We start from the raw sequence: 27,128 nt of genomic DNA, 5'->3' as shown, positions 1-27,128 counted from the left end.
GCGCCATGCATCGCAGGCCCCCCTGCCTGCCTGTCTCCCTTCCCGCCTGTCTCCCTGCCTGCCTGTCTCCCTTCCCGCCAGGCTCTGGCTCTGAAGGCAGGTGGTGGGTTATGGAGGCAGGGGAGAGAGAAGGAAGGAAGACTCTACCTTGGGTTTGTTGGGCGGGTATCAAGGAGAAGCCCCCTACGGTCTCTTTGAAATGGTTGCGTGTTTTAGATCTTAGATCCTGGATCTCTCTCTCTCTCTATCTTTTTCTCTCACACACGTACACTGACGGTGGAGGCGCACACAACCTAGACCACAGCAGGGAGACTTAATCTGGGAGGATTTGCGTCAGTCAGTCTGTGTGTCTGACTGCCTGTATTGGGAGTTGAGTCAGAGCAAAGTTTTTTTGTTGTTGTTGTCATGCCTGAATCTCTTTCTCGTTGAAGTATGAACGCTCTCTGCAGGAAACGCAGCTCTGAAATCCCTGCAAATAGCATAGTGTTTTCCATTCTGAACATAAATTGTCCACTGTGTCCCATGCATGAATAGAGAGCCAAGGACAGGATGTAAATAGTGAGCTTTTTTTTATAGTGGTTTAAATGAGCCTTCATGAGTGTAGGCAGCAGTTCTGGTGAAGGGGAGAGTAACTAAAGTTTCAAATCTGTTCAGATGCCTCCCCAGCCTACACTGTGTGTTTGGTTATGCATATGCGTGTGTGTGTGTGTGTGTGTGTGTGTGTACACTACTACTTTGTGCACGTGTGTGTGTTCCATCCTATGCCCATTGACTGTGAGACTGCTGGAATGCTTTTGAGGCACACCAAACCTTCCTGGTCGTACTGCAGAATGAGTCACATTCAGCCACCCCCTCCACCTGTGGGCACCAACCCACTATCACTAATTATTGTGAAATAGACACAAATTACTTACGTGAAATTCGAGACAACCAATATTTTTGTATACAGTGCATTTCAATAACAGATGAAGACAGCAGGTTGCTTAAGACAGAAACGATAGGAGGGAGGTTTTTCTGGGAGGATGGTTAGGCGCATAATGCAAAGGTCTAGCAACCGAAACATCCTGTGTTTAAATCACTGGATTGACGACTTTAGCACTTTAGCTAGTTAGCAGCTTTGCAGCTACTTACTACTTTTTTTTCAACTACTTACCTAGCATGCTAGCTAAACCTAACCTTAACCCCAACCCTAACCTTAACTCCTAACCTTAATCCCTAGCCTAGCTAACATTAGCCACCTACAGTGCCTTGCGAAAGTATTCGGCCCCCTTGAACTTTGCGACCTTTTGCCACATTTCAGGCTTCAAACATAAAGATATAAAACTGTATTTTTTTGTGAAGAATCAACAACAAGTGGGACACAATCATGAAGTGGAACGATATTTATTGGATATTTCAAACTTTTTTAACAAATCAAAAACTGAAAAATTGGGCGTGCAAAATTATTCAGCCCCTTTACTTTCAGTGCAGCAAACTCTCTCCAGAAGTTCAGTGAGGATCTCTGAATGATCCAATGTTGACCTAAATGACTAATGATGATAAATACAATCCACCTGTGTGTAATCAAGTCTCCGTATAAATGCACCTGCACTGTGATCGTCTCAGAGGTCCGTTAAAAGCGCAGAGAGCATCATGAAGAACAAGGAACACACCAGGCAGGTCCGAGATACTGTTGTGAAGAAGTTTAAAGCCGGATTTGGATACAAAAATATTTCCCAAGCTTTAAACATCCCAAGGAGCACTGTGCAAGCGATAATATTGAAATGGAAGGAGTATCAGACCACTGCAAATCTACCAAGACCTGGCCGTCCCTCTAAACTTTCAGCTCATACAAGGAGAAGACTGATCAGAGATGCAGCCAAGAGGCCCATGATCACTCTGGATGAACTGCAGAGATCTACAGCTGAGGTGGGAGACTCTGTCCATAGGACAACAATCAGTCGTATTTTGCACAAATCTGGCCTTTATGGAAGAGTGGCAAGAAGAAAGCCATTTCTTAAAGATATCCATAAAAAGTGTTGTTTAAAGTTTGCCACAAGCCACCTGGGAGACACACCAAACATGTGGAAGAAGGTGCTCTGGTCAGATGAAACCAAAATTGAACTTTTTGGCAACAATGCAAAACGTTATCCCCACTGTCAAACATGGTGGTGGCAGCATCATGGTTTGGGCCTGCTTTTCTTCAGCAGGGACAGGGAAGATGATTAAAATTGATGGGAAGATGGATGGAGCCAAATACAGGACCATTCTGGAAGAAAACCTGATGGAGTCTGCAAAAGACCTGAGACTGGGACGGAGATTTGTCTTCCAACAAGACAATGATCCAAAACATAAAGCAAAATCTACAATGGAATGGTTCAAAAATAAACATATCCAGGTGTTAGAATGGCCAAGTCAAAGTCCAGACCTGAATCCAATCGAGAATCTGTGGAAAGAACTGAAAAGTGCTGTTCACAAATGCTCTCCATCCAACCTCACTGAGCTCGAGCTGTTTTGCAAGGAGGAATGGGAAAAAATTTCAGTCTCTCGATGTGCAAAACTGATAGAGACATACCCCAAGCGACTTACAGCTGTAATCGCAGCAAAAGGTGGCGCTACAAAGTATTAACTTAAGGGGGCTGAATAATTTTGCACGCCCAATTTTTCAGTTTTTGATTTATTAAAAAAGTTTGAAATATCCAATAAATGTCGTTCCACTTCATGATTGTGTCCCACTTGTTGTTGATTCTTCACAAAAAAATACAGTTTTATATCTTTATGTTTGAAGCCTGAAATGTGGCAAAAGGTCGCAAAGTTCAAGGGGGCCGAATACTTTCGCAAGGCACTGTAGCTAATGTTAGCCACAACAAATTGGAATAGTTTAATAAGAAAACTTTTAACGTTACTGGCTACAAATGTATTACGAATAAAATCATGTGGTGGACCTGAAAATCGTGTACTAGACACGTATTCCCTTATGAACAAAATTGTGTGTGCCTATCGCAAATTTCGAGTAAGCAATTAGTGTCTATTTCACAATAATCTGTGATAGGGTGTTAATGGGCACATGCCACACAGTCATGCCAACTTGGCAAGTAGCCCCCTGGAGAGGTCCACAGTGCCCCCCCCCCCAGACCCTGCTCAACATGGCACAGGCGTTTCATCATCAGAGAGAACCCATGGGTGCCAGCGCTGGTGCCAAGCTGAGCAGATGGCATGAACACATTGCGGAAGTGTCAGTCACATCAGTGTTCTTCTCTCTTACTGTCTTTATCTCCAACACATAAGGCGTGAGAGCACCATCTGTAGACCATTTTTTTTTTTGGGGGGGGCAGTTTAAAGATGTACAGTAATAGTACATCACATTTGATCAAAAATCAGCACAGGATGTTGCAAGTATGCACTTGTTTTGAACCAATCGCGTATACATGATCGTACGCTTTTATATGATTCACTGTAATGTCAGTCAAATCTCTGTTGAGGTCCGCAAAGTACAGCGTGTTCGTATCAGTCGGATCCCTTACGACTGGTCTAGCCTCCTGCCCCCCCTGTAATGCATGGGTGTCCCTCCCTTTGGCAGCGTGCGGTTAGCTTGCTAGCATAGCCTGAGCATACCCAGTGGAGCCTACCCACAGCCGAGCAGTAGAGCAACCAACCCGCAGATCAGAGGGTCATTCATCCTCCACCGATTCATCACACATCCCACAGAGCTCCCAGCTCCTCTGTCACCTTGACAACCCAGCCCGCAGCCCACATCTACATGCCCTGGCTGAAACCTCACTATTGATTTAGAGCCTCGTGCTCTCTCTCTCTCTTGCGCGCGCGCGCGCGTGTGTGTGTGTGTGTGTGTGTGTGTGTGTGTGTGTGTGCACATTGGTATCCATATAGGAGCCTATATTATTTCATGAACCAGTACTTTTATCAATATATTGAATTTTCAAATCACACCTCCAGATTCCTCCTGGCCCACCACATGACGCCAGGGATGTCCAGTCTGGGCTGGTGTGCAGTGCATCTGTCTGGCTCTCTGTCTGTCTAGCTCTCTGGCTCAGTGGAGGCTGAGGTATAGTGCAGATTTGGCTTCTCTCCAGCTTCGGAGTCAGCCTGGCACAGCAGGCGGGGGCTGTGGAGTGGCACTGCCAACTGAGGGCACTGCGGCATTTCAAATAGAAGAAGAGGATGGCAACCCAGTCATTTTCCCCAGTACTGATGGGGATGCAAATATTATGCATGTATGCTCACACACACACACACACACACATTTTTTCTCTTACGCTATAAAGCAGTCTCCCTTTCCCTCAGCTCTGCCAGACACACTGTAACAAAAGCACAAAGTACTCTCACACAGGGCCTAAAATCCACTTATTAGCATAATTTAATTTCACTCATAATGAAGCCTACCTGGGCTGCCTTTTCTCCCTTGTATTTATTTCTCAATCTCTCTGTCTTCTGTCTCTGTCTCCTATCTCTCTCTATATAGGTGCTGCTGCTCCAGTTTCAACTGTTCTGCCTCCGGCTATGGAATCCTGACCTGTTCACCGGATGTGCTACCTGTCCCAGACCTATTATTTGACCATGCTGGTCATTTATGAACATTTGAACATCTTGGCCATGTTCTGTTATAATCTCCACCCGTCACAGCCATCTTCTATCTCTCTATATATATGTCTCTGTCTCCTATCTCTCTCTTATATATTTATCTCTGTCTCCTATCTCTCTATATCTCTCTCTCTGTCTCTATCTCTCTCTATATATTCCTCTCTGTCTATGTCTCCTATCTCTCTATATATCTCTGTATCTGTCTCCCTTCTCTCTATATATATCTCTCTCTGTCTCTGTCTTCTATCTCTCTATATATCTGTCTCTGTCTCCTATCTCTCTATATATATCTCTCTCTGTCTCCTATCTCTCTATAAATATATCTCTCTGTCTCTGTCTCCTATCTCTCTCTATATATCTCTCTCTGTCTCTGTCTCCTATCTCTATATATCTCTCTGTCTCTGTCTCCTATCTCTCTCTACTCGCTCAATCTTTAATTATTTCTCACCCCCCCCTCTCTCCTCTTTCTAAGTTTGAATTAGATTAAAGTCTGGTGTGTCCTCAATGAGATACAGAGACAAGACAGCCTTATTGCTTTTTGGCTCCTGTCCGTGTCGACTAATTCGCGCTGTAAGGACGCCCTGTTACTCTGCCAGTGAGAGGCATTCCTAAAATCCCCAACTTTCTCTTTTGTCTCACTAATGAATTCACTTGACTGGCAGTGGTTCCAGCAGAGGAAGACTCATCAGATGCCAAGTAAAGATTCGACATGAGGAGGGAAGGCATAAGCATAGCAGGTGCAGAGATGTTGCCGATCGATATCTCCACCATGAAACAGCCTTCCTTCGCTATGCATGTGATGAGTGCTTGTTTTGTCAAAGGTCAATGAAGATCTGTTTTCTCCTCAGCGCCATCGATTTTATTGGTTCACACAAGCGAAACATATTTTTTTGTGGGTAAATGGTAATTCCTCTCTATTGACGTGGACCCGGCCGGTTTCTGGGGGTGGGTTGACGAGGAGATGCATGGGGATGGTGGAGGTCCGCGGGGAGCGAATGATAGCGGATGTACGCTAATCTTTGCCCCGTGAGTTACGACCTTTCCGCTTTCATTAGCATTCCGCCAGCATCTCCGTCCACACTGGCGCTCCAGCGGTCTGGGCGTTCTCACCGTTCCCCAGTGATTGAATAGAGTTCATGGATCTTTATTAAATGTTAATCAACCTCCTACTGTCTCAGACTATTCACTAGGCTCTTCTCTTTTTTCTCTCGCTCTATTTCCGAAATCTAGCTTCCGCGTCCATTAGTTCATCCTATGTCAGATTCGTATAGGAAGATCGCACATAGCATGTATTGACATGTGTCTAAATGTATTCTCGCTCTCAGTTCCTCAAGTCGGTTCCTGATTTTTAATTTGGCTCCGCATTTGCAGAGCCTCTGCATCCACAGATTATATTGGATTCATGTAGGGGAAGTGAGGCACCACGTAGAGCATTGATATCGAAATATGTCTATTAATGTCAATTTCAGGTGACATCCCTGGTCCCTCTCCTTCTGCCACAGTCTCTGGACTGTAAACGGCAAGCCCTCCCTCCCTCTCCTCCCCAGTCCTTTTGGCACGTTGAGCCCAGCCAGTGAGTCTGTGTCTTTAAATGTGCCTGTGAGTGAGTGCTGCTGCTCGGATCAGAGGCTCTATCGCCGCCAGGCTCCTGAGAATGATTGATGGCAGCCTTATTTACGCCATCAGGTTCCCTGCCACGAGCCAAAATGGCTGCCTGTTCCTACCGAGAAGAAAGACGCCCCCCCCCCCCCCCCCCAATACAGTCATGCTGTCTTACAGGCAAAGAGGGATGACAGAGTGAGATAGAAATAGAAAGAGAAGGGGAGAGAGAGAAATTAACAAAGAACCACCCTATTCCATTGGTATTCCTTACAGTAGGGTGCACTCAGATGTGAAGTCTATAAGCCAATGCCAATGATGAATGGTCGAGCGAACAATAGCCCAGAAGAAGATGGTGGCGGTGAGGTCTATTCAGTGTGGTGCGTGATCTTGAGATCTTATCGATTTTTCAGCCTGTGCCTGTAAGGGTGAGCATTGATGGATAACGTTCCCTGTCTTGGGCTTCACTCTTAACGCCCTCACGCCGGCCCGTGACCTTACCCCCAATGCCACTTATATCCCCAGCAACACCAGCCACCGGTGAGGGCCAGATCACTCAGAGAGGGAGTCACCTATGACAAGTGTTTTTTGTGTGGCCTGGCTGGCCTGTGTGATGGTGATTGGGGAGGTGCGGTAGATTGTGTTCCTGTGGTGCCAGTTTCCTTAGGGGGAAAAGGTGTTGTTTTGCCCTCTTCACGACTGTCTTTGTGTGTTTGGACCATGATAGTTTGTTGGTGATGTGGACACCAAGGAACTTGAAGCTGTCGACCCGCTCAGGAGACTGAAAATATTTGGCATGGATCCCCAGATCCTCAAAAAGATTTACAGCTGCACCATCAAGAGCATCCTGACCGGTTGCGTCCCCGCCTGGTACGGCAACTGCTCGGCATCCGACCGTAAGGCACTACAGAGGGTAGTGGGTACGGCCCTGTACATCACTGAGGCCAAGCCTCCTGCCATCCAGGACGTATATACTAGGCGGTGTCAGAGGAAAGCCCATAAAATTGTCAGAGATTCCAGTCACCCAAGTCGTAGACTGCTTACTGTGCTACCGCACGGCAAGTGGTACCGGAGCGCCAAGTCTAGGACCAGATGACCCTAACCCCCCAGCACATACTGTAGACTATTGCAGCATAGATACTGGAGGCTGAGACAAGGGGGGTCTGGGACACTGTGGCCCAGTCCGACCATACCCCACCACATAATTATTATTTTCCTGCTGTAGCAGACTAGCTCAAATTAAGATCCTACATCTGTATATAGAGCCTTTCAGTCGTTTCTCTGAAGGCCATGTTATGTGTGTGTACTCTATGAACCCACAGTTATACCTACCACAGTGTGTGAACGTATAGGCTCTATGGGAACAGCAGCACTCACTAGTCTGTCGCAGTCAAGTTCCCCTCTCTCTCTCTCTCTCTCTCTCTCTCTCTCTCTCTCTCTCTCCCCCTCTCTCTCTCTCTCTCTCTCTCTCTCTCTCTCTCTCTCTCTCTCTCTCTCTCTCTCCCCTCCAGTGTGATGTGTGATGGCCGTGTGAGTGAGAGAAAGTGACCTACATAACGCCGCAACGCTCGCCTCATCTGTCTTTTGCATTTCAAGGGGGATGAATAATTTACCGCCTTCCCTCCCTCCGCAACATGACAGGCCTCAATAAAATTAACCAAGTTAATGAGCGCTGGTGAAAATCAACGCCCCCTGAATTCAAAGGGGCTGCCGCGAGCAGGTGATCCCGGTCAACGCAGGTGGCTCTAGGCAGACCGCCACAGGTCTTCCAGCGACTTTTCCTCCTCGTTTTCCGGCGCCAGTCACTCAAATACTTTGGGGAACGGCAGAAAGAGAGAGAGAGAGAGAGTTGCATTGGTAGAGGAAAATAATAGGCAGCTCTTTAGTATTCCACACCGTTGTTTGCCATAGATCCTCTTCAGCAGGCTCCAATAGCGGAAATCCCAGAAGAGTACTGCAAACAATACAAAGGACGGAGAGGTTAGGAGCCTTTATGCAGTGGTCTTGGTTGTGGCGTAAGGTGTGTACGTCATGGAAGATGTACATGTGCACTGTATGCAACGTTAAGCCAAACCCGTGGCTCTTGTAATCTCAGGACGGCAACCTTGTCGAGGTCAATCATCAGTATTGCGGCCTCTGTTTTCGGGCGACACCGGACACAAAGCATAAGTACTGGCACACAGAGACATAGGCAAGGCACTGCCTTTAGAAACAAACACAAACACACACTTGCTCACCACAGCCGGGGAAATGTGCAGGAGTGTAGTAGTTTTATCAGGGTGAAAGCAGACACCGCGAGTGCACTGCTGCCTCCAGCTACAGGCTGGGGCTCCATGGGAGGAAGTCAATTACGGCGAGATGAGCCTGCCTGGGGTGAACATATGGGAGGGAGATAACGTCGTGAGCAAGATGGCCACCGCCAGCTCCCAGCATTCCCCTGGCTGCCTGGGCGTCGAGCCCTGCTCTTTGCCCTCCTCCATATTTACAGGCAGATAGGGGACGTGCTGCTGGAACCAAATAAAAACCATCTGGAATCTGGAGAGCTGCCCAGTTGTCACACACCCCACCGCCTTGTTTGGGTCTGGATGCTGCAACTCTCACTACGTCTGATGCCATAGAAGCTACTGCAGTGCAGAGCTCGCGGAAGAGAGGGAGAATGTAGGCTACTTTGTGTGTGGTGTTGTGTGTGAGATAGAAGTTTGAGCAGTTGAATCTGTTTGAAAGACTAACTCTTAGAGTCCAGCCTGACTACACGCTCAGCTCTCGTTGGAAGGCTTTAATAAGAGTAACATTAGCCTTTCCGTCACGAAGCGTCTCGTTTTTTTTTTTTTTTTTTTGCGTGTGTGTGTGTGTGTGTGGATGTTGCGCATGAAAACAGGTTCCTCTGAGGCAATGAGACTAGCAGCCGTCGATCGTGTGGGATGACAATAACAGCAGCGTACTGCATAAGAAAACAGTGGGAGAAATCGTTTGTTGTTCTTTTCCGTGTGCCTCAGAGTGATTTGGGATTCAGCACACGCACCGCCTTACCCAGCACCACTCAAGCACTCATGTGGAGCCTGGATGAGTAGAGTAGACAGGGGGGTGTTGGGAGGGAGGGAGAGAGAGAGAGAGAGAGAGAGAGAGAGAGAAGACAGACAGACACACATCTGTGTCATACACGCACCTATGCCTACACGTGCACAAACTCTCAAATGCGCACACACACACACTCACACACACACCTCATACGCAGTCCACACACCCTACATATCCCACACACCCCCAACACAGGTTCACTTTTCCATGGCCCTCCCCTCCTTAGGCTTCAGCTGTTGTGTGGCACTGGCTACATAATGCCTGAGGGAGTGTAGCAGCAGCACAGGACAGCAGCAGTGGAGAAGGAAAGGGAGAAAGGGGAGAAATACCCATTGGAGAAAGCCTAAAGCTCCTAGCTGCTTTGGATTAGCAGTCTTCCGTTTCAAGCTACCATCGATGTAGATTGTTCTTCAAATGTTGGGGCAGAGAAGCGGTGGCGCTTCAGAGCGTAAGTCTCTGTCAGAAAAGCAATCAGCGGCTCCAGTGCCTTCCCTCCTGCAGTGGGCTGATTACAGGATTACACTGAACCCTGTTTCCTTCCTTCCTCTTGTGTGGTAAATCATTTCAGCGCCATAAAGACATTTGAGACAAAAGAGAAGTTAATTAAGATGAATGAACTTTTTAATGACGGCCGTACATTCTGACTTGTGCATGTGGCAAAAGGCGTTTGGTTCTGACTTCTCTTTATCTCTCTGATTTCTTTCTTTATTTCACCTTACTCCAGTTGGATGTTTTATTAGGCAGTTAAGATTCTCAAGGACAATAGCAATCTCTCCCGATCTGCTACTAGCCTGGTTGACATAGACACGCTAGTGCTTTCTTTCCCTTTAACACCAACTTGGTACCTAACGGAATGGTTGAGAATGATTTTATTTTCTACTTCGTATTCTAACATATAGTACTCTATTCTGCCAGCCAGGCCTGTTGAGGTGTGTGTGTGTGTGTGTGTGTGCGTGCGTACCTGCCTGCGTGGGTGCGTGCGTGGCTCCAGTGTATGTGTGTGTGTGAGTCTATGAGCCAGGCATGCAGACTGACGGATGGAGCCGGGTTTTCGGCGCTTCAGCTCAGAGCCTGGCCGACTGTCTGCTCTGTGTAGGAGGAGGTAGGCTCTGCTACTGCATGCCTATGAGAAACAACCAGAGATCAAGTGTGTGTGTGTTTGACGGCCCCTGCCTGTAGAGGGGGGCCAGGGACAGCCTCTGTATCCCTGGTGTCCCTGCTGATTTACATTCCGCTGGTGTCGGCTGGAGTTTCACACAGCACACCCCCATACACTGACGTTCAATCATCTCTCTCTCCCTCTTTGTTTGCATCCTCCCTCTCTCGACACACCACGCCCCCCTTTCTCCCTGTCCCCTGTCACTTTCCATCCCTCTCTCTGTGTGCTATGCACTGTGTATATACGTGTGGGAGTCTGTTCGTCTGCCCTCTACTGCCTCTGTCCTTCTGTGAACCCTTGAGACAAATCGAGGGCTGGGCAGCCCAGCCAACATCTCCCACGGGAAACACATTCGAATCCACACATCCTCTTTGCACGTCAAATGCAGCAAATGCACCACAAATCAGGTGACTAAATAAACGTGTTGGTTGGAGCTGTAGGGAGACCTGGGCTTATTATGATGGTCTCTCAGCCTGTACAGCTGCAGAAGGATCTCTCTCTCTCTCTCTCTCGCTCTCACTCTCTCTCACTCTCTCCCTTCTCTCACTCTCTCTCTCTCTCTCTCTCTCTCTCTCTCTCTCTCTCTCTCTCTCTCTCCTGTCTCTCTTTTCTCTCTCTTCTCTCTATATACAGTGCCTTTAAAAGTATTCAGAATATTCAAAGTATTCCAGACCCATTACATTTAATAAATCCTCAGCAATCTACACACAATACCCCACAATAAAAAAAGCGAAAACCGTTTTTTGGAATTTTACGTAATTATTCAGACCCTTTGCTATGAGACTCGAAATTGAGCTCAGGTGCATCCTGTTTCCATTGCTCATCCTTGAGATGTTTCTACAACTTGATTGGAGTCTTCCTGAGGTAAATTCAATTGATTAAACATGATCTGGAAAGGCACATACCTGTCTATATAAGGTCCCACAGTTGACAGTGAATGTCAGAGCAATAACCAAGCCATGAGGTTGAAGGAAGTGTCTCTAGAGCTCCGAGACAGGATTGTGTTGAGGCACAGATCTGGGGAAGGCTAACAAAACATATCTGCAGCATTGAAGGTCCCCAAGAACACAGTGGCCTCCATCATTCTTAAATGGAAGAAGTTTGGAACCAACAAGACTCTTCCTAGATCTGGTCACACGGCCAAACTGGGCAATCGGGGGAGAAGAGCTGATGGTCACTCTGACAGAGCTCTCCGATCTCCTCTGTGGAGAAGAAGGACAAACATCTCTGCAGCAGTCCACCAATCAGATTTTTGTGGTAGAGTGGCCAGACAGAAGCCACTACACAGTAAAAGGCACATGACAGCCCACTTGGAGTTTGCCAAAAGGCACCTAAAGACTCTCAGACCAAGAGAAACAAGATTGAACTCTTTGGCCTGAATGCCAAGCGTCACGTCTGGAGGAAATCTGGCACCATTCCTACGGTGAAGCATGGAGGTGGCAGCATCACGCTGTGGGGATGTTTTTCAGCAGCAGGGACTGGGAGACTAGTCAGGATCGAAGCAAAGGTGAACGGAGCACAGTACAAAGAGATCCTTGATGAAAACCTGCTCCAAAGCGCTCCGGACCTCAGACTGGGGCAAAGGTTCACTTTCCAACAGGACAACAACCCCAAGCACACAGGAAACGTCAAGGGGTCTGAATACTTTCCGAAGGCACTTTATCTCTCCCCTCTAACTGCCCTCTCTCCCCCTTTCACACTCTCTCTCTCGCTCTCTCTCTGTCCTGTGGACGGGAGCTGGTGCTGGGGGATCAGAGCAGCCGCACATCAAAGCAGAAGGGGATCAATAGAAGCCATGTACACCCCCCCCCCTGCATCACTTTGATGGAAGCCTGACCGACGAGGTGTTCGCCCCCCTGTGATCTAGGCCCCCATCTGGGACTGGGAGCTCTGATTGGAGCAGGGGCTGAGGTTGCAGGGTTCTCATTTCTGTTGGTGGATGGTAGATAGTATGTTGGCTGTACGTAAACTCTGGGTAGTTGGTAGCTTGACTCAGGGGCTCTGACAGTGATCTCCACCCCAATTATGGTTGAGTATTTCAGCTATAACACAAGCTATGTATCAAATGCAGAGAAGTTTACTTTATTTGTTTGTGAGTGTTGGTGTGAGTTGGTGTGGGTGCTAGAGTTGAATGTGGGGGGGGGGGGGGGGGGTGCGTGCGAGTGTGCATGTCTGTGTGCCTGCCTGGCAGCCTGCGTGTTTGTGTGTCTGTGTGTCTGTGTGTGTTTGTGTGTCTGTGTGTGTATGTGTGTATGTGTGAGTGAGTGAGCCTGGGAGGTTATCAGCTGTACCCTGAGCAGAGCAGGCAGAAGAGCAGCAGGGCTGGAACGGCAGCCAGAAAGCCCAATGAATGACCTAGAGAGAGGACATCTCTGTCTGACACAGCCCCTGTACAAATACAACTAAAGTTCCAAGGCCTATTCACACAAAAAACATACAAACAGATAGAAACACACACACACACTCACTCAAACACTCACTCAAACACACACTCAAACACACATACTCAAACATACACACACACACACACACACACACACGCAAACACTCAAAACACACAGATAGCAACACTACACACAGTACATACACAGTGGCACACGTGCAGCATGGAACACACACACTCACAGACGTGTGTGTGTGTGAAGAATGCTCTGTTTTGGGGGCCTTTTACCTCGGCAGCCCTGCTGACCCCCAGGGACAGAGGAAGGGATCGGAATGAAAGCCTCGGTGTATGATGCCTGCTGGGAAGGGAAGGCTTCTTCCTTTTATCTCCCCAGAAATGCATATGCATCAGGAGGCATCACTTTTAAAGCATTCCCCTGAAGTCTCCCTCCACTGCCTGCATGTCTCAGGTTCTCAGGATTCACACATGAAACAGGAGCCTCCTCCGTGAGAGAGATTGAGAAAGAGAGAGAGAGAGAGAGAGCAAATGAGAGAGAAGAGAGAGAGAGAGAGAGAGAGAGAGAGAGAGAGACAGAGAGAGCGAATGAGTGAGAAGAGAGGAGAGAGGGAGAGCAAATGAGAGAGAGAGAGAGACCGAGAAGAGGAACTCTACTGCGACAGACTAGTGAAAGAGAGAAAGTATGGAGAGAGAGAGCAAATGAGAGAGAAGAGAGAGAGGAGATAGCGAGAGAGACCAGGAGATTCTTCAGAGAGAGAGAGAGAGAGAGAGAGAGAGAGAGAGAGTTTGAAGCCCAGAGAGAGGAGTGCTCCTGTAACCTGACCTTGGAGCTACACTGGGACTAAGGGACACCTTTATCAGTGTCACTGTCCCCAGGAGGGGACAATGGGATGAAGGGGGATGGAAAAGGGCAAGGGAGGGGTGTCCCTATAGAACCACTAGGAGAGTGTGAGCGCTGACCATGACTCCAGACGTGACTGATAAGAAGAGAGGTCCATCCACTTTCCTGTGAGCCCAACTGTTTATGTCTGTTTTTGGCAGCTGGTCATAAACACAACATGTATGCGGGCAAGAGTCAGCTTGGAACTGTTTGTTATGCAGGCATTGGGTCATCTGTGGAAGACATTGACATCCAGCTCCTCTGCCTTGGAAACAGTGTGCTGTACAATGAATGAAATGCAGGTACGGTGATAAACAGAGACACTGACTCCAAATGAGGTCACCGTTGATCATCTGAGATCTCCCCCACTTCCCCTTAACTTCTCTCACGGTTGCCTCTCGCTCCTCCGCCTCCCATCCTCCCTCCTTCTCTCAGACAGAAGTGTGAGAGAGGCTCTCCTCCCCAGGGTCCTTCCCATTCCAAAACAGGCATGTTGCAGCAGATAGGCACCTCCCTTCAGACTAGCACCGGGGTCTCACAGGGGAACAGGGGAGCTGGGCCTCCGACGGTAGCATGGAACACAGGCTGGGGCTGGGGGAATAAAGCACGGCTCTATGGCTGAAACATACCACACCACCCTATGACTGAGATGACTGTAACATACAGCACTGCCCTGTAAATGAAACATAAAGCATTGTCCATTGACGGAAATGACTGAAACATGCCACACTGCCCTATGGCTGAGATGACTGCAACATACCACACTGCCCTATGGCTGAGATGACTGCAACATACCACACTCCCCTATGACTGAGATGACTGCAACATACCACACTGCCCTATGACTGAGATGACTGCAACATACCACACTACCCTATGGCTGAGATGACTGCAACATACCACACTACCCTATGACTGAGATGACTGCAACATACCACACTGCCCTATGACTGAGATGACTGCAACATACCACACTACCCTACGACTGAGATGACTGCAACATACCACACTGCCCTATGGCTGAGATGACTGCAACATACCACACTGCCCTATGACTGAGATGACTGCAACATACCACACTACCCTATGACTGAGATGACTGCAACATACCACACTGCGCTATGGCTGAGATGACTGCAACATACCACACTACCCTATGACTGAGATGACTGCAACATACCATACTGCCCTATCACTGAGATGACTGCAACATGCCACACTGCCCTATGGCTGAGATGACTGCAACATGCCACACTGCCCTATGGCTGAGATGACTGCAACATGCCACACTGCCCTATGACTGAGATGACTGCAACATGCCACACTGCCCTATGGCTGAGATGACTGCAACATGCCACACTGCCCTATGACTGAGATGACTGCAACATACCACACTGCGCTATGGCTGAGATAACAGCGACATACCACACTGCCCTATGACTGAGATGACTGCAACATACCACACTGCCCTATGACTGAGATGACTGCAACATGCCACACTGCCCTATGGCTGAGATGACAGCGACATGCCGCATTGTTCTCGGAAAGATACAGCACTAAACCAATTCATCAGGAAGGCAGACATACATTTCATGCATTGATTTACCTTGGTCGAAACCGGATTTTCTGTCAACACCAAACAACAGTATTGACAGCCTGACTACAATCTAATGATTCCCATGAATGCCTAAACTTACGCCCATCCTCCGAGCAAAACCGAAACCTACTTGAAAGGTAACATCGCTCACTGTTGCCCCTAGTGGCCGGTTTCCACGTCATCTCCTCAGACATGGATGGACGTCGAATATTGACTTGTGTCAGGGGTGACCTGCCTGGGACTATCTACCACAATTATCTGGGCTCTCTTTTCTTTTACCTGTAGATTTTCTATAGGATCTCTACATCCCTAACCTGTTCTCTAACTCAGTCTTTATCCCAGCTCACTCCTTTTTTCATAGCTTTCTCCTTGGTTCTCCCTGTTCAAGACATTGTGTAACTGCTGTGTGATTGAGGGGATGAGGAAGACAGCATAAGATAGAGAGAAGGGAAACTAAGGTTAAGCACACAACAAACAGGAGATAGCAGTCTGATGCATTCTGATTCATGCGCAGCCCTTGAACTTTTTGATCCTTCCTGAAGCACTGCATGGACAGGAAGGGACGTCATAGATGGGTTTCGGTCCACACACGCAGTCACGCATCACACTCGTGCACGCACACATACAAACAAAGACATTAGACATGGCATCATCTCTCCCTTCATCTCCTGCAGCCTTGGTCAGGTCCTTTCTAGCATGCTTAAAGTCTTGTTGGAGAGAGAGAGAGTAAGAGAGCGAAAGATAGAGAGAGCAGGGAAAGAGAGAGGAAAGAGAGAACAGAGAGAAGAGAGAGAGAGAGGGAAATAGAAAGAGAGAGAGAGAAGAGAGAGAAGAGAGAGAGAGAGAGCTGTCTGTGATGTGTATTTATCAATGCTGGCTGCTGTCTCGGGCTTGTCCTTAACAACAAACAGACAGAGCAGAGCAGAGCTGAGCGCCGGTGCTGTGGGTTGTTCTCACAGCCTGGGTGGAATGTATTATTTAAGGGAGAAGCCTTTAACTAGGTCACACCACCATAGCCTACAAACCAGCCTCATCAAAATACAAGCACTCCTCTCTTTCTTTCGTTCTTTCTTTATTTCGTTCTTTCGTATTTTTCGTTCATTCATTCGTTCTTCCTCTCGTCTATCTTCCCACTGGGCACAGACGTCAATTCAACATCTATTCCGCGTTGGTTCAATATAACTGGGCTCCAGTCCCCGGTTCGAATCCAGGCACAATCACATTCGGCCGTGATTGGGAGTCCCACAGGGCGGCTCATAATTGGACCAGCATCGTCCGGGTTTGGCCGGGGTAGGCCGTCATTGTAAATAAAAATGTGTTCTTAAAAAACGTGTTCTTAAATAAAAAAATGTAATTGAAATGACATAAAAACAACGTTGATTCAACCAGTGTGGTTTCTTCTCTTATCTTCCTTCCTCCCTTGCAATTTCCTTGTCCTGAGCTCACTCATGGCTGATGGATGGAATTGGATAAAGGAATGCAGAGCGGTGGGTGTTTGTGTGTGTGTGTGGGGGGGGGGGGGGGTACAGAGAGATGGAGGGGAAGAGAGATGGTTGTTGGGAGACCACCTCCGTGGCTAATTTTGGAGCTGGGTACACAGTAGGACTGGCTGCTGCTCTGCAAACAGGGCACAGAGGCAACGGGGAGGAAACCACTTTTCATCTCTGTTGCCTTTCTTTCTCTCTCTTTCTTTCTTTCATTCACCTCTCTCTCTCTCTCTCTCACACACACATACACACACACTCATGCTATCTTTCTTTCTCCCTACCTTCCTCTTTCACTCTCTCTGGGACCCCACTAACAAAGGTCTAATGGGGAGAAGCAGAGGAGAGAGAGGAGGGAGAAAAAGAAAAGGAGAGAGAGTGAAAGAGTGAGGTAGACCCCCTTAAGAGACTGATGAATTATAAACAAAGAGTCAGCAGAGGATTGGAGAGAGAGAGAGAGAGAGAGAGAGAGAGAGAGAGAGAGAGAGAGAAGGGGGCTGTGGGGGGAAGACACACACACACACACACACACAAAGACACACACATGCACACAACCCCCCCCCCCCCCCCCATCCCCCTCAACACACCAGGCATAACAACGAGACAAGCCATAAGAAATAATTAGCCATGGGGCTAGTGTGCTGCGTCCACCCCATTCACATGGTGACAGCCACTGTCATGTGGCATGTTTATCATGGCCATCTACTGCTATCTCTCTCTCTCTCTCTCTCTCTCTCTCTGTCTCTCTCTGTTTCTCTCTCTCTGTCTCTCTTTATCTCTGTCTCTCTTTATCTCTCTCCTCCTTGCCACCATGGCCAATGCCTGGCTGTATGTGACAAACGCTCCCCTCTCTCTGCTTCATCACCATCTATCCAGTGGACCATCTGGCTGTGTTAATGAATTCCCCCTCATTTGCATGGCTGATAAGGGCTATGCTCGTTTGGCTGGCTGGATAACCAAGGGGGCTGCTGCATTCCGCCGGGCTCCGCAGAGAGAGAGGCGCGTGGTGGGGGATGAGAGAGACAGAACCCTATGGAGAGGGGTAATGACTGTGTGTGTGTGTGTGTGTGTGTGTGTGTGTGCCCGTATGTGATACTGTGTGTGAAAGTAAATCAGATCCCTAAAGCCCCCAGTCCTATCCTCCCACCATTTGTCACTGACACCAAGGAGACATAACCCCATCTCTCCCCTCTCCACCCCCCATCCCCCTCTATCATCCCACAGCTCTGCCTCAGCACAGAAAACACAGGAGGTTCCCCCCCACCCCACCCCCCTTTTTCTCCCAACTCTCCCCTGCCTCTCCTGGCTCCCTCAAAGCCTTTCCTTAATTATTGGTTATGTTTCTCCCCTGTCTATAGAACATGGGGATAGTTTACCATGCCCAGCTATGTGTGTTCTCAGCCCAGCCGGCTGTCATTCAACCGTCTGCTCCATTTCCCCCTCCACACAGACAGTTGTATTGTAGCAGAGAGGCAGAGGAGAGCCAGACAGACTGTAGGCAAGCTTAATAGGGGAGGCATTGATGCTGGCTGCCTGCAACAGAGCCTGTCTTGGCTGGGTGTGATTCATATCTCGGTGCCTCTCTGTGTGTGCGTGAGTGTGTGCATGAGTGCGTGAGTGTGTGAGTGCGTGTATGTGAGTGTGTGTGTGCGTGTGTTTGCGTGCGTGAGTGTGTGTGTGAGTGTGTGTGTGAGTGATTGTGTGTGTGTGCGTGCGTGCGTGCGTGCGCATGTGTGTGAACATGTGGGGGGGACACTGTGAAGCACGATATATCTTATCGATCCGTCTTTTTTTAAAGGCAGCATCGAGGGGGAACGTTGTCCTTGAGCAGTACAATACATCACACACACACACCTCCCGATCGAGAGGCTTTCCAGCCCAGATTTATCATCTTGTAGTGAGTTTTGAGTCAATATTATTAATTAAAGATAATTTTGTGATTGTCAGATACGTCTTTGTCACATTACAGCCCCTGTAAATTAGATTCCCTCCAATAACAAAGCACCTTGGAGAAATATGTTATAGGAAACGGAGAAAGGTAGAAATGTCCCCGATCACTAGAAGTTAATGGCTTTAATTCTTCATACTAGAAAAAATACCTAGTCCCTCTTAGTATTTAGTGCAAAAATACCAACCAAAAAAGCTTTTATGATTTGGTATATCCACAAGGACATAAAAATGCCACTTTTTAACTTTTTAACTTTCTTTAATTCTGTGACCCTCAGAACAGATGCCCTATTCCCCACAAAGTGCACTAAATACAGAATAGGGTGCCATTTAGGCTGCAGACTTTTCAACACTTTCACAGCATGACCATCCAACCTCTGTTTTCAGGAGCGATTTTGCCTGTTTCCCTGCTGCTAATTCACTGATGAAGCCCATTACTGTGCTTAGAAAAGCATTTCTCAGACAACTGCCATTAGAAACGACCAACGTAAAGTCTAGAGCCTCACTATTCTATACTGACCACCTCAGCTCGAAGGTAACACAACCCACACAAAGACTACACTGTAGTCTAGCTAGTCTGTGTCCTTTGTGTCTGCCCCCCTCTCTCTCTCTCTCTTGCCCCCCTGAGAGTGCTGAGTTTTTAATGGTTGTCCACTAGTTTCAGCAGCAGGAGCTGTCCACTAGGCTCAGCACCAGGAGCTGTCCATTAGTTTCAGCAGCAGGAGCTGTCCACTAGGTTCAGCACCAGGAGCTGTCCACTAGGTTCAGCACCAGGAGCTGTCCACTAGGTTCAGCAGCAGGAGCTGTCCACTAGTTTGAGCAGCAGGAGCTGTCCACTAGTTTAAGCAGCAGGAGCTGTCCACTAGGTTCAGCACCAGGAGCTGTCCACTAGGTTCAGCACCAGGAGCTGTCCATAGAGAGAATCTCAATTGGATTAGCTTGATTCCTCGCGTCCTCTCCTTGCGTCCTTCTCTCACCTCCTTTTGAAAAAGGTCAAAAGTAATCTAAATGAAATATAACGCTCCTTCTCCACTGGAATGTCATCAGGCAAATTGTTCACAGAGGAATAATCCCAAGATACATGTGTAAAGTGGTCAAAATAATTAGCTAGCTGTGCTAGACATTTTATAGGTAAATTAATAAGTAGCGTATCGATTTTAAATGTGTACATGCTTTTCTCCTCTGAGAAAACAACAGCTGATTCAAAGGGGGTCGGGGGAATTGCAAAACTCATCTGCAGTACTACAACCTGAGTATCCTCTACCGGAGGAGGCTGTCGGAAAGCTGAGCAATCTCCTCCGTTCAACAATTAACAAATTGACATTCTTCTTTATATGGCGCCCACTTATCGGTTTCCGGGAGAGTAGGACAGAGGAGTCGAGGAGAGGACAAACTTTTTTTCCAATTGAGAATCTTGCATAGATGAGAACAGGGGAGCTGGGAGCTGTCCACTCGTTTCAGCCCCAGGAGCTGTCCACTCGTTTCAGCAACAGGAGCTGTCCACTAGTTTCAGCCCCAGAAGCTGTCCACTCATTTCAGCCCCAGGAGCTGTCCACTCGTTTCAGCACCAGGAGTTGTCCACTAGTTTCAGCCCCAGGAGTTGTCCACTAGTTTCAGCCCCAGGAGCTGTCTACTAGGTTCAGCACCAGGAGCTGACCACTAGGTTCAGCCCCAGGAGCTGTCCACTAGGCTCAGCACCAGGAGCTGTCCACTAGTTCCAGCCCCAGGAGCTGTCCACTAAGCTCAGCACCAGGAGCTGTCCACCAGGTTCAGACTAAATTTCCTTAAGCAGCAGAAAACATATCACTGATATTCCACTTTAAAAAATGAACAATGATCCTGTACTACTAATGGGCAATCTATATTTCCTTAAGCAGCATTTACATCTCAAATCAAATAAAATCAAATTGTTTTGGCCACATACACATATTTAGCAGGTTTTATTGTGGGTGTAGCAAAATGCTTGTGTTCCAGGCTCCAACAGTGCAGTAATATCTAACCCTAACAAAACATTTCACTGATCTTCCACTTAAAAATAGTTTTTACAGTGATCCTGTACTAATAATGAGCAATCTAAATTTACACACTACTAACAGAGGGAATTCAAATATGACGCTTGAACACCCAGTGTATAAGGACAGTGCTCACATACAGAACAGTCCTGGGTGTTGGTTTATATTTTCCATCATGTTCCCATGTGAATTAGCTAGTGATTCCCAAATACAACATCAAACACAGGCGATAGCTATCCTGGCGCACAGCCTCTACTGCACGCACAGCTGCACACGCTCCGCTCCAGAGACGACACGACCGCTCTGTAGGGAGAGAGAGCCACGGCTGCCTGCGCCGCACAATGTCTACCGCTCTGAATTAATACAGGAAAGAGAGGGGAGGGGGGCGATAGAACGAGAGAGAGTGAGAGAGACTGAGTGAGAGACAGGGAGGTAGAGACAGAGACAAAGTGAGGTGGGGAATGTGATTCCAGCCTAGCGCTCCGTTGGCTGGCTAGGAGAGGCAGAGAATCTAGGCTTGGCAGTGGGCTTGGCTTGGTTCATCTCTGCCTTTCTTTCCCCCTCTCTGTCTCTCTCTGTGGGCAGCAGTCGTCGTCATTGGTTCCTCTTGGGTTTGCCGTGGTTGCCTGGAGAGCCGACGGTGGTTGGGGACCGATGGGAGGGTAAGTCAGATGCCTTCCTCTCTGTGTTGTGTTCTGCTGCAGTGCCTTGTTCGACAAGGGTCTCTCTCTCTATCTCTCTCTCTCTCTCTCTCTCTCTCTCTCTCTCTCTCTCTCTCTCTCGCCTGCTCGCCTCACACATTCTACATACAGCCTCTGCCTGTTTCCCCCTCCCTCCTCCCTCCCTCCTTCTCTCCTCCCTGTCTGTGTCTCCATCGCTCGCTCCGCTCTCTCCTCTGCCTCCCTCCCTTGTTTTTTTTGCAGCTCTCCTTTCATTCACTTCTCTCCCTCCATTTCTCAAGTGCTACGGGAATGAGCAAGAACACCCCAATTCTGATGACAGTGACAAAGAAAGAGTGAAAGAAAGGAAGGAGGGAAGTACAGAAGAGAGAGGGAAGGTGAGAGAAAGAGAGAGAAGAAAGGAAGGGAGAGAGAGAGAGAGAAATTGCCAGTGTCGAAAACGAAGTGTGTGAGAGAAAGAGAGAGCGAGAGGGAGACTGGTTGCAGACTGACTTTCAGACAACTGGGAGAGGAAGCAAAAAGAGGGCTTTACCGTCGCCATTTCAGTAGGTTTCTTTTTTTTGCTTCCTCCTGTTCTATATTGTGGTTGTGTCGTCTCAGTTGTGTTTGTTATGAACATAGAGAGAGGCTAGTCAACTGTGAATGGTGAGACTAGGGCTGTGGTAAACATTCCAGCACACAATGTTGACAACATGCTTCATCTCTGATGGGATTATGGCGGGGAGCTACTTTCCTGCAATGAGAAAAATGCCACTTGCTGTGAGTTAGGACAGATGAATGTGGTCCATAAGGCTAATATATATATATCTGGATACAAACGTTGTCTCTGCATGAGTGTGTCGGTTGCTGTTTGTTGTTTTGTTTTTGTTTCGACAAAGTTCTGCAAGGGCTTGAGGTAGGGATGCTACCACTAAAGTTGATCTTCCTGATGTGTTGCTCGTTACCTCAGCAATGGACACTAGTAGTATGAGCCCCACTAACACGTACCGTAACTATGACAATACTGGAACAAACAACTGCAATGTCTATCCATCAGCGACCACAAATACAGTCATTGTCCAATTAAAATCTTTGAAAAAGCGTATTTTTATTTATTTATATATATATATATATATATATATATATATATATATATATATATATATATATATATATATATATACATATATATATAGTTGCAAAACTGACATATACCCCTTTGTAAGAGAGGTGCCTTTGTTTTATACATAAAAGGGAGTGTTGCAAAAGCTATTCACAGAACTTAATGTGCTATCAGGAATGATTATAACATCTGAAACAAATCTACATTTGATCTGAATGCTCATCCTGCTGTTCCAGGAGTGGAACACAAACTGGAAGGAGTCTCTTTGTTGAGCCTGGTCAAAAGTCACGCACACTTGGACCTGCAGTTCTGAGCAGACAGGAAGAAACATACAATGTACATCTCTCGCATTGTCGCCTCACGGTCAATCACGCGGCGATGGCTTTGACTTGAATGGTGGGTTCGTCGCTACGGTCACCCGCACGTTCTGCGTGTGGCAATGTGAGGGAGCCATTTATGAATTTCTGAGACAAACTTATGGGAGGGCTTCTGAGATCCGTTGACCCGTGGACTGTCCCCGTTCCAGTTAGCCCAGCCATGCTGAATGAACCCCGACAATGTAGTTGCATTAACAAGCAGAAGAAAAAACATCCTTGTGCTGCAGGGAGTCTGAATACTCAGAGGCAACCGCTATCTAGGGTAATGACAGACTATGTTTAATAGGGGATCAATTCCCTTTGCTATATCCAGACCTTCGCTGCATTGCAATGCTGTGTACTGTGTGCCTGCTTTTTTTTTATTAAAAAAAACATTCCCAATGGGAAATAATCGTGTTTCTCCGCGTGGATGGTTGAGAGAGGGAAAGTTGGGATGATGGTTGAGGATGAGGCCGAGTTAATCAACATTATCGAACGTTTCGGGTCAAAGTGGCAACATCTTCATGGAATGTATTCTCACTATGAAATCCGAAACTGTGTTAATTACCAACTGTATTAACAGTACTACCATGGCTATTGTAGTTGGTTTTACAAGGATCTGTCTGTCTGCCTTGTCTGTCTGCCTTGTCTGTTTGCCTTGTCTGTCTGGACAGATGTGGACAGTGGCTTAACTCCTCCTTCATTGTTGGTGAATCTGGTGGGGTTACATGTGGCTTGAGCCCAGTATACATGCAGACAGACACTGTGATTGCTGAATCGTGTCATGCTATTAGCCAGTCTCCAAGGCTGTGAGGCAGGCTTCTGTTGGGCCTGTCTGCTCACACACACACACACACACACACACACACACACACACACACACACACACACACACACACACACACACACACACACACACACACACACACACACACACACACACACACACACACACACACACACACACACACACACACACAAAGAGACAGACTGGTGAATGAGGCCTGATCACACACACTTTAGGGCACACAGCATAGCAACGACGCATTTAAATATACTTGTGAATTAGACTTTATAATCTCCTGCTGCTACTTCTGCTGCTGCTACTGCTGTTGCTGTTGTTGTTTTGGTTGTTGTTGTTGTCGTCGTTGTTGTTGACAATAATGATGAGGACGACTCATATAAAGTCATTGATACAACAATAAAGCATATTGAGAGATACCGTCACACAAAGCGTTAAAAAAACTGTATGAGTGCATACTCTTGGCCTGTCCTTGACTCTCTGCTGCCACAAGGGTCGTTGTGGTTGAAAATGGTACGTCCTTCCATTGAACAAACAGCACTATCTAATAATATGTAATACTAATGGAAGCTGGCATTGATAAACACAGAACTATCTAATAATATGTAATACTATTGGGAGCTGGCATTGATAAACACAGAACTATCTAATCATATTTTATACTAATGGGAGCTGGCATTGATGAACACAGAACTATCTAATCATATTTTATACTAATGGGAGCTGGCATTGATGAACACAGAACTATCTAATAATATTTTATACTAATGGGAGCTGGCATTGATGAACACAGAACTATCTAATAATATTTTATACTAATGGGAGCTGGCATTGATGAACACAGAACTATCTAATAATATTTTATACTAATGGGAACTGGCATTGATGAACACAGAACTATCTAATAATATGTAATACTGATGGGAGCTGGCATTGATGAACACAGAACTATCTAATAATATGTAATACTAATGGGAGCTGGCATTGATAAACACAGAACTATCTAATAATATTTTATACTAATGGGAGCTGGTATTGATAAACACAGAACTATCTAATAATATGTAATACTGATGGGAGCTGATATTGATAAACACAGAACTATCTAATAGTATGTAATACTGATGGGAGCTGGCATTGATGAACACAGAACTATCTAATAGTATGTAATACTAATGGGAGCTGGCATTGATAAACACAGAACTATCTAATAGTATGTAATACTGATGGGAGCTGGCATTGATGAACACAGAACTATCTAATAATATGTCATACTAATGGGAACTGGCATTGATAAACACAGAACTATCTAATAATGTGTAATACTGATGGGAGCTGATATTGATAAACACAGAACTATCTAATAATATTTAATACTGATGGGAGCTGGTATTGATAAACACAGAACTATCTAATAATATGTAATACTAATGGGAGCTGGTATTGATAAACACAGAACTATCTAATAATATGTAATACTAATGGGAGCTGGTATTGATAAACACAGAACTATCTAATAATATGTAATACTAATGGGAACTGGCATTGATAAACACAGAACTATCTAATAATATGTAATACTAATGGGAGCTAGCATTGATAAACACAGAGGGTAGACAGACGTAACAGTGGAGGACCTGCCTGAAGGAACACGGTCTTATGCTGCTCCTAGTTGCCTTGCCTACCCAATAATAACCAATTACTTGTTCCATAACTGCACATGGTAACCGTACTGTGTACATCCAATCAGTTTGGGATATGGCAGCTCAGTAAGGTTAGTCATGACCTGACCAAGCCATCAGGAATCAGGCAGGCAGGCAGGCAGGCAGGCAGACAGGCAGGCAGGCAGACAGACAGACAGACAGACAGACAGACAGACAGACAGACAGACAGACAGACAGACAGACAGACAGACAGACAGACAGACAGACAGACAGACAGACAGACAGACAGACAGACAGACAGACAGGCAGGCAGACAGACAGACAGACAGACAGTCAGACAGAGAAAGAGCTATACTCTACTATCATCTGTTTGTTGCCACAGAAGAAGTTTCAAGCATTGAAGGCTATCTTCCTGAATGAATTGACATGACCCAGATTATATCAAATGACACATGATATTAATAGAATATCAGATAGGGTGAGGAGGATAGAGGATGAAGTAGATTTTTACAGACTGGCTTTTATTCTCTGACAAAGTAACTTTCCCATGAAGTAGCTAGGTGCTTAGCAATATAAGATTATCATGAAACATTTTAGCTTGAGATAAATGTGCTGTTTGAACTGATGACGGAAAAATGTTCTGATATAACCCATGCCAGTGAGGTTACTCTGAAACCAGTGACCCAAGTGGCCTGCTACTGCAAAATAGTTGAGCTTTCTCTCTCTATCTCTATCTCTTCCCCCAATGCCCCCCCCCCCTCTCTCTCTCTCTCTCTCTCTCTCTCGCTCTCTCGAACCTGTCCTATTGTGTGCTGCGATGCAAGGCTGTAGGGAGGAGAGCGAACCAGAGCTAAGGTGAAGGATTAATCCTGCTCTGCATATTTAACAGGCAGAAGCCATCTCATCCCCTCATGTCCTTTGGTTGGTTCCACACCTATTTTCCCTGCTTCCCCATTCATTTTGGGAATCGAATCAGAACACATGTGACTAGTCAGTGCAGTGACTTGCTGCAGTGAACCAGAAATGCCACTCAGTCCTGTGATGCAGAACTGGATCCAAACCCCCTGAGACCAGGGTAGTTACCCAGCATACCAATGGCTTGTCTGACATCTGAGCCACACATTGTCACATAGACAGGAGAAAATACTGTCATATTAAAACCCCTGTCATATTAGGGCAGCGTCCGAAAAGGTACCCAGAATCCGGATGTCGTGCACCACTTTTGACGAGTTCACTACAAAGAGAATTCAGCCCTAATATGATATGGGTTCTAATCTAAAGCATAATGCCCTGTTGAAAAGTAGTACACACAATAGAACCCCCCCCCCCCCCACACACACACACATACACACACACACACACACACACACACACACACATACACACACACACACACACACACACACACATACACACACACACACACACACACACATACACACACACATACACACATACACACACACACACACACACACATACACACACACACACACATACACACACACACACACACACACACATACACACACATACACACATACACACACACACACACACACACACACATACACACACACACACACACACACACACACACACACACATACACACATACACACACACACACACACACACACACACACACACACACACATACACACACACACACACACACACACACACACACACACACACACACACACACACACACACATACACACACACACACACAAAGAAATGTGCCTTTTCATTGCGGCAGGGCATTTTGCCTATCCTTGGTGATTAT

General features: G+C 46.8%; 2 protein-coding genes across 7 annotated transcripts in view; one reads left to right on the top strand and one right to left on the bottom strand.

The window, feature by feature from the left end:
- rps7 (ribosomal protein S7) overlaps window positions 1-27,128 on the bottom strand; it is a 192,412-nt gene that overhangs the window by 23,572 nt on the left and 141,712 nt on the right. The window lies entirely within an intron of this gene.
- Window positions 21,706-27,128, top strand: part of myt1la (myelin transcription factor 1-like, a) — a 50,504-nt gene continuing 45,081 nt past the window's right edge. For all 6 annotated transcript variants that reach the window (XM_065008866.1, XM_065008863.1, XM_065008865.1 and 3 more), the window contains exon 1: window positions 21,706-21,960. The gene's annotated coding sequence lies outside the window, so the exon portion shown is untranslated. The remainder of the gene's footprint in view (window positions 21,961-27,128) is intronic.

Source organism: Oncorhynchus nerka, linkage group LG24 (genome assembly GCF_034236695.1).
Source record: "Oncorhynchus nerka isolate Pitt River linkage group LG24, Oner_Uvic_2.0, whole genome shotgun sequence".
Taxonomy (NCBI): domain Eukaryota; kingdom Metazoa; phylum Chordata; class Actinopteri; order Salmoniformes; family Salmonidae; genus Oncorhynchus; species Oncorhynchus nerka.
The sequence above is the reverse complement of the archived record's forward strand: the minus strand, read 5'-3'. Positions and strand labels throughout refer to the sequence as shown.